Consider the following 13,310-nt stretch of genomic DNA (forward strand, 5'->3'; position numbering starts at 1 on the left):
TGTCAGAAGTGAGATTCGAACTCACACCTCCAGGAGAGACTGCGAACTTAACACAGCGCCTTAGACCGCTCGGCCATCCTGACTTTTTCTGGCTTTTGTAATTTAACTCTTTCTAAGCAAAGCAGTAGAAAGATGAGCATTACTTGTGATGAAAGGAAATATACCATGATTTATTTTATTTTAATATTGATTTGTAACCTATTAGTTACAGCCAATTTTGAGCTTCATGACCAAGCACCGTTTTCTAAATCTGACATGTATCACTTTATGTGGCAATAACACTGGAATGCTTAACATATCCCCATGATTCTGATAGTGTTATTTTGTAACACATTGTACTTTATATTAATGGTAAATTCAGGTCAATATATATTTAGTTTTTCTTGTGAAAATATCTAAAGTTGCACAATTTCATTGAAATGCGGTGATGCCCCATATGTCTTCAGAAACTACTGTTTGGTCACACAGCAGGGCTTTGAAAGTAAGAGCGCTATTTGGGTTTTGGGAATGCAGATTTTGCAAGAATATTTTGAGGGTGACATTTGCGGAGTTCCAAAAGTACCAAAACAGCAGAAACCCCTCCAAAGTGATCCCATTTTATAAATTACTCCTCACAATGAATTCATCAACACCGGCAATTACTAATTTTGTCCAACAGGTGTTTTCACTCTGCAACATCCAGAATTGCAAATAAGCCAGTTTAGTGCCCAGCTTGAGCTTATATAGACTAGCACCCCATACATTTTAAGTGGGCTCTCCTCGCTAGAGAAATGCCAAATATGTGGATACATTGTCTTACCATTAACGTGGCATCCCCTATTTTTAGAATGAAAGATGACGGTCCTGAGTTGGGGCTTGTGTTTTTTGCCTTCCTGGCTTTTTCCCCAAACAGCTTTGTTGCTGGCATATTTTTGAAGCATATTTGTCTCAGTAATGCCACAGCGATTCGTAGTCAAACATAAATGGCTGAAATCATTCAGCTAGTGTCTGATACATGCTGCCCGTATTAGCTATCAGGTTTCCTTTAAATCCTCATACAGCTAAGTCAAACTAAAATAAAACAAAGTGATGACGTCCAGAATGAAGGAAAAATTACAAAAAATATTATTTTCCTCAAAAGTTAAAAGTGTTCAGTTCTCAAGTTTCTATCATTTTATTTCCTGTAGATAGTTATAATGATTAGGACTTTCACATTTTCTGTAAAAAGTCAGTCCATATGCTTTGTTTATTTTCTGCTTAAAATTTAATGGGTGAAGAAAAAAACCTTTTGCCGAAACACGGGAACTTTAGATCTTCAGTCTAGCGCTCTCCCAACTGAGCTATTTCGACTGGACATGTTTAGATTCAGGAATGTTCAACACACTGTAGATGTCACAACTGGATGTATTTATTTTTACTTTGACTTGTTTTGCAAGATTATCTATATTTGAAAGTCCCGCTATTTTGCGTACATATTTAAGAACTTACATTAATTCTTTGTGAATGAATAGAAAAACACAGCAATTCTGCATTTTTTTTACATTTTCAAATTTACTCAATTTGCAAGGGTCATTCTGACTGTGTCTCTGTAGGACAGGTGATGATTGAGCATAAAACACAATTTGTAAGCATAATGCTGCATCAAGCTTTGTTTTTTCTTAAGTGCAAACAATTCGAGTGAAGAAAGGAGATGCAAATTTAGAGAAAATATTCTACTGATTGTTAATGTTGAAAGTGAAAACATTTGTCCAAAAATGTGGTGAAACTTTGATGTTAGTATCACATGCGCATGTCAGACTTGTTAAACTATGTTCATCTGCTCTTTTAGCTTTTGTTTATTAAGTATATTTATAGTCTATTGATGCCTGAGGTAGAAAAATCTGAAATTAGACTTACTGGTAATTCGGTTTCTAGGAATCTTCCACGACAGCACCTTAGGAGGTTCACTCTCTGCCCTAATAGGGACAGAGAACACATAGAGATGAAATAGTCCCTCTCATTTTCCAAAGCAACAACTATCATATGCACAAAGAAACTATTTGATGTTCCCAGAAGTCTTTTGTGAAAGCACAAATTCAGGACTAGAGATGAGCGTTGTTCTACTCGAACTGTTCGCCAATCTCAAATTTGGGCGGTGTTCGAGCCGTTCAGCGAACACGAACAATTTGAGAAAAATTCGGCTGTTCGAGGTTATGTTCGATAACTGTTCGTGCACCAAAATCATAACTGGATTTTTTCTCAGTAATGATGAAAATTAATGTTAATACACAGTTTGAGTGTACAGCGGGGTGGGGGGAGGGGCAGGGGATGGATCTCTGCAGGAACAATGAAGATCTCCATTTTGTTTTCTCTTTCCCGCATTTACAGTGGGGAGGTGGAATCTGTCAGCCTATCAGCAGCGCACACACGGAGCGAAGTGCTTTTTTTCACACAAGCAAGGGCATGTGTCATTGGCAGTGTATGTCACATGTCCTTGCCCTATAAGTCCAAGCCATTTTCCCAGTCGCCACCATTTTCTCACTGCTGCAGCTGCGTGTTAGACGGCACCGCTGTTGCTGTGTGCGCTATACCTTGTTAATTTCAAGCCAATTTTCACACAAATATACAGATAGCTTGGGAGTAGGGAATAGTTGTGATTGCAGTCCTTTTAAGGACTAGGTTACAGCATTTCCTACGACTTTTATCAGGGAGGTCTGTGCTCTTAAATAGATAGGTTGTGGGAGTAAAGACTAATTGTAATTGGAGTCCTTTTCAGGACTAGGTTACATGAGTTCCTATCAGTTTTTGCCAGGCAGGTCTGTGCCAGTGCTGTGCAAGTTTTTTTCACGGCATTTGGCTGAATCTAGCAAAGCTAATCCTTTTTGGCCTATTGCAGAGTGTGTTAGTCAGTGGAGTAGCCTATCTGTGTTGCAAGATATACCACCTGTGTATAGAATACCAATTTTTTTACTGCACCGAGTGAAGTAAAATCTTTTGGGCATAGCATCATTCTATTAGTCCATCTATACTGACCTCCATCAGGTTGCAAATTAAAACTAATTTTTATCTGCATCTACAGTACCTCTGAAAAAATATTTGGGCTTCTAGCAGTGTGTGGGACTTGTTCTATTAGTCCATCTATACTGACCTCCATCAGGTTGCAAACTGAATATATTTTTTTCTGCATCTACCTCTGAAAAAATATTGGGCTTCTAGCTGTGTGTGGGTCTTCTTCTATTAATCCATCTATACTGACCTCCATCAGGTTGCAAACTGAATATAATTTTTTTCTGCATCTAGCTCTGAAAAAATATTTGGCCTTCTAGTAGTGTGTCGGACTTTCTCTATTAGTCCATCTATACTGACCTCCATCAGGTTGCAAATTAAAACTAATTTTTATCTGCATCTACAGTACCTCTGAAAAAATATTTGGGCTTCTAGCTGTGTGTGGGACTTGTTGTATTAGTCCATCTATACTGACCTCCATCAGGTTGCAAACTGAATATATTTTTTTCTGCATCTACCTCTGAAAAAATATTTGGCCTTCTAGTAGTGTGTCGGACTTTCTCTATTAGTCCATCTATACTGACCTCCATCAGGTTGCAAATTAAAAATAATTTTTATCTGCATCTACAGTACCTCTGAAAAAATATTTGGGCTTCTAGCTGTGTGCGGGACTTGTTGTATTAGTCGATCTATACTGACCTCCATCAGGTTGCAAACTGAATATATTTTTTTCTGCATCTACCTCTGAAAAAATATTTGGCCTTCTAGTAGTGTGTCGGACTTTCTCTATTAGTCCATCTATACTGACCTCCATCAGGTTGCAAATTAAAACTAATTTTTATCTGCATCTACAGTACCTCTGAAAAAATATTTGGGCTTCTAGCAGTGTGTGGGACTTGTTCTATTAGTTCATCTATACTGACCTCCATCAGGTTGCAAACTGAATATATTTTTTTCTGCATCTACCTCTGAAAAAATATTTGGCCTTCTAGTAGTGTGTCGGACTTTCTCTATTAGTCCATCTATACTGACCTCCATCAGGTTGCAAATTAAAACTAATTTTTATCTTCATCTACAGTACCTCTGAAAAAATATTTGGGCTTCTAGCAGTGTGTGGGACTTGTTCTATTAGTCCATCTATACTGACCTCCATCAGGTTGCAAACTGAATATATTTTTTTCTGCATCTACCTCTGAAAAAATATTGGGCTTCTAGCTGTGTGTGGGTCTTGTTCTATTAATCCATCTATACTGACCTCCTTCAGGTTGCAAACTGAATATATTTTTTTCTGCATCTACCTCTGAAAAAATATTTTGCCTTCTAGTAGTGTGTCGGACTTTCTCTATTAGTCCATCTATACTGACCTCCATCAGGTTGCAAATTAAAACTAATTTTTATCTGCATCTACAGTACCTCTGAAAAAATATTTGGGCTTCTAGCAGTGTGTGGGACTTGTTCTATTAGTCCATCTATACTGACCTCCATCAGGTTGCAAACTGAATATAGTTTTTTCTGCATCTACCTCTGAAAAAATATTGGGCTTCTAGCTGTGTATGGGTCTTGTTCTATTAATCCATCTATACTGACCTCCATCAGGTTGCAAACTGAATATATTTTTTTCTGCATCTACCTCTGAAAAAATATTTGGCCTTCTAGTAGTGTGTCGGACTTTCTCTATTAGTCCATCTACACTGACCTCCATCAGGTTGCAAATTAAAACTAATTTTTAGCTGCATCTACAGTACCTCTGAAAAAATATTTGGGCTTCTAGCAGTGTGTGGGACTTGTTCTATTAGTCCATCTATACTGACCTCCATCAGGTTGCAAACTGAATATAGTTTTTTCTGCATCTACCTCTGAAAAAATATTGGGCTTCTAGCTGTGTGTGGGTCTTGTTCTATTAATCCATCTATACTGACCTCCATCAGGTTGCAAACTGAATATATTTTTTTCTGCATCTACCTCTGAAAAAATATTTGGCCTTCTAGTAGTGTGTTGGACTTTCTCTATTAGTCCATCTATACTGACCTCCATCAGGTTGCAAATTGAATATAATTTTTTTCTGCATCTAGCTCTGAAAAAATATTTGGCCTTCTAGTAGTGTGTCGGACTTTCTCTATTAGTCCATCTATACTGACCTCCATCAGGTTGCAAATTAAAACTAATTTTTATCTGCATCTACAGTACCTCTGAAAAAATATTTGGGCTTCTAGCAGTGTGTGGGACTTGTTCTATTAGTCCATCTATACTGACCTCCATCAGGTTGCAAACTGAATATAGTTTTTTCTGCATCTACCTCTGAAAAAATATTGGGCTTCTAGCTGTGTGTGGGTCTTGTTCTATTAATCCATCTATACTGACCTCCATCAGGTTGCAAACTGAATATATTTTTTTCTGCATCTACCTCTTAAAAAATATTTGGCCTTCTAGTAGTGTGTCGGACTTTCTCTATTAGTCCATCTATACTGACCTCCATCAGGTTGCAAACTGAATATAATTTTTTTCTGCATCTAGCTCTGAAAAAATATTTGGCCTTCTAGTATTGTGTCGGACTTTCTCTATTAGTCCATCTATACTGACCTCCATCAGGTTGCAAATTAAAACTAATTTTTATCTGCATCTACAGTACCTCTGAAAAAATATTTGGGCTTCTAGCAGTGTGTGGGACTTGTTCTATTAGTCCATCTATACTGACCTCCATCAAGTTGCAAACTGAATATATTTTTTTCTGCATCTACCTCTGAAAAAATATTGGGCTTCTAGCTGTGTGTGGGTCTTGTTCTATTAATCCATCTATACTGACCTCCATCAGGTTGCAAACTGAATATAATTTTTTTCTGCATGTAGCTCTGAAAAAATATTTGGCCTTCTAGTAGTGTGTCGGACTTTCTCTATTAGTCCATCTAAACTGACCTCCATCAGGTTGCAAATTAAAACTAATTTTTATCTACATCTACAGTACCTCTGAAAAAATATTTGGGCTTCTAGCTGTGTGCGGGACTTGTTGTATTAGTCCATCTATACTGACCTCCATCAGGTTGCAAACTGAATATATTTTTTTCTGCATCTACCTCTGAAAAAATATTTGGCCTTCTAGTAGTGTGTCGGACTTTCTCTATTAGTCCATCTATACTGACCTCCATCAGGTTGCAAATTCAAAATAATTTTTTTCTGCATCTAACCCAGCCAATAGTTTTGGCCTAATAACACAGTTTGGCCACTCAGCTCTGCTCGGTTACCATCCATTGTTTTTTTGTGCAAACAACTCCAGAGTTGTGAATTAGTTAACCACCAAAATGAGTGGAAAAAGGCCTGCTGCTGGTGGAAAGGGGAATAGGCGTGTTGGGAAGGGGAAAAAAGGTTGTGTCCGTGGGGTAGGTGTTAAAGCAACAGTAACATCTGCAGAAGAAAGACCATCTTCCAGCCAAACTAAAATGTCTACTTCTTTTAGCGGACAATGTGATAAGATCCCTTTCTTACGGCCACGCCAATCGCTACAAATTCCAGATGAGGCACAAAAACAGCAGGTGCTTCAACGGATATCAAGTGCTCCTTTAAGTGGGCTCTCCTCCACATCAACTTCAACATCACAAATACTCCAGTCCTCAAAAGTGTCACCCAAATCGCACTTGCTTCCTCACAGCTCCCAAATCTCCAGCTGCCCGTCTGAGTATGAGGTAGAACAGATGGTTGAGTCTGCAGAGCTGTTTACTCATATTATAGCCTGGGAATCAGAGGTCGACTCCAGCGCTTCTGTCAATCCAGACGAGGAAATGATCTGCACTGATGCCCAGAATCTTTATGAGTCGGATCCAGGACCAGACGCAGAAGGTTCTGACCATAATGTAGACCCTCATTCCCAAACTGTAACTCCTGTTGGTGGAGACAATGAGGAAGACGATGATAAGACTCAAATACCTGATTGGAGCGACAACTTTAGTTTTTTGTCAGGGCAGGAACAGGTTGGCTCTGAGGACGACGGGTGTGATAACGCACAGGGTGATGATGATGAGGTCGGAGATCCCACTTACTGTCAACCCACAGTCAGCCAAAAGATGAGGTCAGCAGAGGAGGTGGAGGAAGATGCTAGTGACGACGAGGTCAGGTTGCGCCTTCCTGGACAGAGACGTAGTACTGGAAGCACGTCAACAACTGCATCCTCAAACACAACTCTGCCTCTCACCACAAGTCGTGGTGGCTCTTCAGGTCGCATGGGTGCTAAGCCTTGCATAGCCTGGGCATTTTTTCAGATCGATAAAGATGACCCAACTCGTGTTATCTGTAACATTTGTCAGCAAAAGCTAAGTAGAGGCCAAAAAATACATAGTTTGAGTACTTCATGCATGAACCGGCACATGGACATGAAGCATAAGTTGCAGTGGGAAGCTCAGTGTGCTACAATGCGGCCTAGCCGGCCGGGCCAACCACCGTCTGCCATATCTTGTGCATCCGCGGCCTCTTCATCCTCTCTGACTGGGGGGACAGCAGTCACACCTGTTTTGGGGTGCAGACCTGCCACCTCTTTACCCGCAACAGCCAGCGTGATTGGCAGGTCATCATTTTCTTTGGAGGTGGTAACACCAGCTGGTGTTGAGCGCTGTCCGACATCGATAGCACCACCTTTGGATCAAGGCAACCTAACATGTCCGCCTGCATCTTCCTCACAGACCGGCAGTTTGCCGGGGACACCCTTATCAATCCCGTCTAAGCACAATAGCCAGCCCTCGGTCCCTCAGATGTGGACAAGTAAAAGACCATTTCCTCCTAGCCATGAGAAAGCTAAGAGGTTGAATTTCACCATCTGCAAGCTCTTGGCTACAGAAATGCTGCCTTTCCGCCTGGTGGACACAGAGGATTTTCGAGACCTTATGTCCGTCGCAGTGCCCCAGTACCAGATGCCCAGTCGGCACTACTTCTCAAAGAAAGGTGTGCCTGCGCTCCACCAGCATGTCGCACACAACATCACCGCTTCTTTGAGAAACTCTGTGTGTGACAGGGTGCATTTCACCACAGACACTTGGACGAGTAGGCATGGACAGGGGCGTTACATGTCGCTGACTGGGCACTGGGTAACTATGGTGACAGCAGGACAAGGGGCTGCTGTCCAAGTCTTGCCGTCCCCACGAGTTGTGCGTCAATCCTCTTTATGTCAAAGTTCCTCCACTGCTTCTGCCTCCTCAACCTCCTCTCGGTCTTCCACCTGCACCCAAAGCCTGTCTGGTCATGCCACAAGCTTTCTAACTGCGCAGAAGGGATCCTGCACACCTCCTTACTATGCTGGCAGTAGGGCTCAACGTTATCAGGCGGTTTTTACATTGAAATGTCTGGGAAATGTGAGTCACACAGCTGAGGAGTTGTGGTCAGCTCTGGAGAACCAATTTCATGAATGGTTGTCTCCACTGGACCTGAAAGCAGGGAAGGCCGTGTGCAACAATGCTGCAAACCTGGGTGCGGCCCTTCGCCGGGGCAATGTCACACACGTGCCTTGTATGGCTCACGTGTTGAACCTGGTTGTCCAGCAATTTTTAGCCCACTATCCCAGACTAGATGGCCTTCTGCAGAGGGCACGGTCACTGTGTGCTCACTTCCGCCGTTCGCATCCCGCAGCTCAGCGACTTACATCTCTACAGAAGTCGTTGGGCCTGCCACTTCACCGGCTAAAATGCGATGTGCCTACCCGGTGGAATTCAACTCTGCACATGTTGCAGCGACTGTGGCAGCACCGACAAGCCCTGGTGCAATACGTTCTGACGTATAGCCTGGGCCAACGAGATTCAGAGGTGGGGCAAATCACGCTGGAGGAGTGGTCTCAGATCAGGGACCTATGCACCCTTCTGCACAGTTTTGAAATGGCGACGAAGATGTTTAGTGCTGACGATGCCATTATCAGCATGACTATTCCGGTGATTTACATGTTGGATCACATGTTAAACAGAATTCGGAGTCAGGTGGTGGCACAAGAGGAGGTGGAGGAAGTAGAGGAGGAGGAGTTGTATGCGGAAGGGCTAACATCTGCAAGGTCCAGAAGGTCGGCAGCACCAAGGCGGCAGGCATGTGAGGGTGGGGGAGATGGTTTTACCAGGGCGCATGGTAGCAGCCAAACTAGTGAGGAAGGTGCAGGAGCCCAGGAAGAAGTGGAGGACGAACTGATGGAAGACTCATCAGATGAGGGAGACCTTGATCACATTTCTGTTGTGCGAGGTTGGGGGAAGAGGACAGAGGAAGGAAGCATGATTGTTACCTCGCCACCAACACAACAGGGACTTGGTGCTCCTGGATGCGCAACACACATGAGTGCCTTCTTGCTGCACTACCTGCAACATGACCCTCGAATTGTGAGAATTAGAAATAATCCTGACTACTGGGTTGCCACACTGTTAGATCCCCGGTACAAAAGTAAATTTGCAGAAATTATTCCTGCCATAGAAAGGGATGCACGCATGCAGGAGTATCAGCAGAGACTGTTGCAGAATCTTACATGTGCTTTTCCACAAAATACCAGTGGTGCACGTAGTGAATCTCACAGTTCCAACTTGCCAACCGTGGGACCGTCAAGTGTTCAGCACTCAAACCGTAACAGAACCACAGTATCTGCTGATAACATCAATTTTGCGGAATCATTTCACCACTTTTTTAGCCCATCCTTTGCAAGGCCACAGGAGACAAGAAGTCTGACACATAGTCAACGCCTAGAGACGATGGTACAGGAGTATCTCCAAGTAAACATTGAAGCCACGACTGTGTCACTGGACCCTTGCTCTTTTTGGGCTTCCAATCTGGATAAATGGCCGGAGCTAGCCACTTACGCCTTGGAGATCTTGTCATGCCCCGCAGCCAGCGTTCTGTCTGAACGTGTGTTCAGCGCTGCTGGTGGTGTGCTGACAGATAAGCGCACGCGGCTCTCCACTGATAATGTAGACAGACTCACGTTCATAAAGATGAACAAATCATGGATCCGAAATGACTTTTCTACCCCTGTGTCATCCTGGGGAGAGTAAAAGCTTGATGATTGGTTAAAATCACCCTACCAAACGTTTTAAGCTTTCAAATTACTAATCATGTTTATCTGTATCTTGACTGGAAAATAATTTGGGCTTTGTAGCAGTGTGCAGCACTGATCCTATTAGGCCATCTATAATAAGCTCCACCAGATTTAAAATTAAAAATAATTTTTAGCTGCATCTAGCCCGGAAAATAATTTTGGGGCTCCGAGATGCGCAAGACACATAAGTGCCTTCTTGCTGCACTACCTGCAGCATGACCCTCATATTGTCAGAATTCGAAGTAATCATGACTACTGGGTTGCCACACTCTTAGATCCCCCAAACTTTTCGATCAACCTTTTCATTTTAATAAAGACCAAAAAAATGGTCATTTTTGAAATTATAAGCATTAGCAGGTTGTTAGAAACTGAAATCAAACAGTTTTCAACTCAAAACTTTATTCTAGGTGATGTTACATTTTCACATAGGACCCCTTGTTCGAAAGGAGCTTCTGAACTCTCTCGTCCATTGAATTTGTCAGGTTTTGGATGGTTTCTGCTTCAATTGTTTTGCATGAGGACAGAATACCCTCCCAGAGCTGTTGCTTAGATGTGAACTGCCTCCCGCCATCATAGACACTCCTTTTAATGATGCTCCAAAGGTTCTGAATGGGGTAGAGGTCAGGGGAGCATGGGGGTCACACCATAAGTTTGTCCCCTTTTATGTCCATATCAGCCAGAGATGCAGATGTTTTATGTGCAGCATGAGATGGTGCATTATCATGCAGAAAAATGATCTTGCTGTGAAATACACGGTTCTTCTTCTTGAACCATGGCAGGAAGTGCTGTTTGAGAAAATCCACATACATTATGGAGTTCATCTTTAGCGCCTTCAGGGATCCTAAAGGGGCCGACAATCTCTCTCCCCATGATTCCAGCCCAAAACATTACTCCACCTCCTCCTTGTTGGCGCTGTAGCCGTGTTTGCGTGGGGTGTCCATCAACCAGCCATCCTCCACTCCATCCATCTGGACCATCGAGCGCTGCACGGCACTCATCCGTGAACAAAACAGTTTTGCAATCAGTCTTCATGTAATGTTTGGCCCACTGGAGCCGTTTCTGCTTGTGTGAAGTGGATAGAGGAGGTCGACAGGATGGCGTATGCACAGCTGCAAACCTCTGAAGGACCCTGCATCTTGTTGTTCGGGGGACGTTGGAGGCACAAGCAGCTTCAAAAACTTGTCTGCTGCTATGACAAGGCTTTTTTGCCGCTGCTCTTTCAACCTGACGTAATTGCCTGTAGGAAAGAGTCCTCAATTTGCCCTTATCAGCACGCACACGTGTGTACTGTGAATCAGCTACATACTTCTTGATTGCCAAGACACTTCATCCTGATCATCGCACAATGTTGATTGTAGTCATGCCTTGACCTAAACACTCCACAATTTGTTGCTTCTCAGCAGCCGACACATCCTTTTTCTTTCCCATTTTGGCAGAAAATGTAGGCTGCTTAATAATGTGAGAGAGCCTTCTTAAGTAGTCTTGCCTTTCATTGGACACACCTGCCAAACTAATTAGCACAGGTGTCTGCAATTGCTTACAGTGATATAAAGAGCCCTGACACACATCACCATCAATGAGTTTAACTGACAAACAAACAAATTCTTCCCTTATCACTCCTAAACACTTTTTGCATAATAATTTGGAACGCGGTGTACATGTGCTTTTCCACAAAACACCAGCGGTTCACGTAGTGAATCTTACAGTTCTAACTTGCCAACCGTGGTCTGTATGGAATTGTTCAATAAAGGGCCCAAAATTAAGATAACATAGATGGGAGAGGTCTCTATGAATAGGAATTCCTAAGTATTTGATACCCTGTGAGGGCCAGGCAAAGTGAAAGTTGGACTGGATGGAATCCTATATGGATTTGGGGAGGGAGACATCGAGGGCCTCAGACTTCGCTGCATTGATTTTAAAATTTTACCATGTAACAAAGTGATCTATTTCAGCCATAACAGCATGGATGGATATATGTGATTGAGTGATATATACTAGGACATCATCAGCAAATAGAGAGCACTTGTACTCGGTGCCTCCCACCTCAATCCACCTAATATTGGGGTTATGGCGAATTGATGAGATCAGGTGCTCCGTCACTAGGATGTATAAGAGAGGGGACAGAGGACATCCCTGCCTTGTCCCATTGGTGATTGTGAAAGGTGATGAAAATGTTCTGACGCACCCCCTGGGCCTTGGGACACCCGGAGCCGGACCCTTTTTGGTGGATTCTGGTGGTTGTAGTCTTCGTGGCGGCGACCCGGTTCTGTGGCTCAGGGCGGTCAAACCAGTGGCGGAACTATTTATGTGGTCTTGATGTTTAAATGTCCGACTACGCCACCCGTGGATTGCGGTCAGAGTGAACCGCCGCTACAGGGCAGACCGCTGAGGCTGGTGTTGTGGGTGCAGCAGAGCGTAGCATAACTCCCCACGGGAGGAGTATAGCCTCAGGGCAGTGTATGCGGAGGATGGGGGTGATGGTGCAGGGCAGCAGCAGTAACGACACGGAGTCAGTGATGCAGTCCAGGGCCTTTACTCACAGTTCTTATTATCCAGACCACGTCTGCAGGTAACGGCTGCCCACGTCGTACTGTGCTCACCAGGTGAGGGGCTCAGACAACTCCCAGATAACTTTGGAGCACTTCACAGGACCCCCTTTGTGTGTCCTTTGTCTGGCCTTTCTTACCAACACTTCTGTCCGGCTGCCTCGGGCCTCCTCTTGGTAAACTTGGCGCCAGTTTCCCTGACCCTATGTGGTGCCTTCCTAGCGGGTGTAGCGAGGGGCTGCGCCACATAAAATGTCAGAGCCTCCGGCTTCTAGCTGAGGGTCGTTTCCTGCCTCCACTTGTTCGGGGACCGGTCTCCCCCTTTGGCCAGACCCCTCCACGCAGGTGGATTCGGGCGTGCGGTGGCGACTCGCCCGTCCGCACCCCTGGGATCCCTTCCTCGTTCCTGGAGCCCTCTCCGCTCCTCTTCCTTCCTTCTCCCTCTTCCAGGCCTGGGCCTCTGTTACTAGGCCCGCCTCCGGAGCAGAGCTCATGCAGAGCCCCTGCTCCCTGCCACTTCTGCTCAGACTTCTCTGCACTGAACTAAGATGGTGCCCACCTTTTATACTCCCTTCTCAATGCACCCAGGAACTGCTTCCTCCCTGCTCCTGCACTACAGGGTTCCCCTTCCTCAGTGTTCCCTCCCCCCACTCCAGCCAGGGACAGGGACTGTCGTGCCCATCTCAGGGACATATTGGTCGCCCTGCCCCACGGCAATGTGGTGTAATGCATGCAGGTGTCGGGTCCTGATCCACACT

The 13,310-nt window shown here is 44.0% G+C and overlaps 1 non-coding gene across 1 annotated transcript; it reads right to left on the reverse strand.

The window, feature by feature from the left end:
- TRNAL-AAG (transfer RNA leucine (anticodon AAG)) lies at nt 1-83 on the reverse strand. The gene has a single exon. It is a non-coding gene; the product is annotated as a tRNA-Leu (tRNA).
- Between the last annotated feature and the right edge of the window lie 13,227 nt (nt 84-13,310).

Source organism: Phyllobates terribilis, unplaced genomic scaffold (assembly GCF_046119375.1).
Source record: "Phyllobates terribilis strain yellow unplaced genomic scaffold, ASM4611937v1 Scaffold_12__6_contigs__length_324123572, whole genome shotgun sequence".
NCBI lineage: Eukaryota > Metazoa > Chordata > Amphibia > Anura > Dendrobatidae > Phyllobates > Phyllobates terribilis.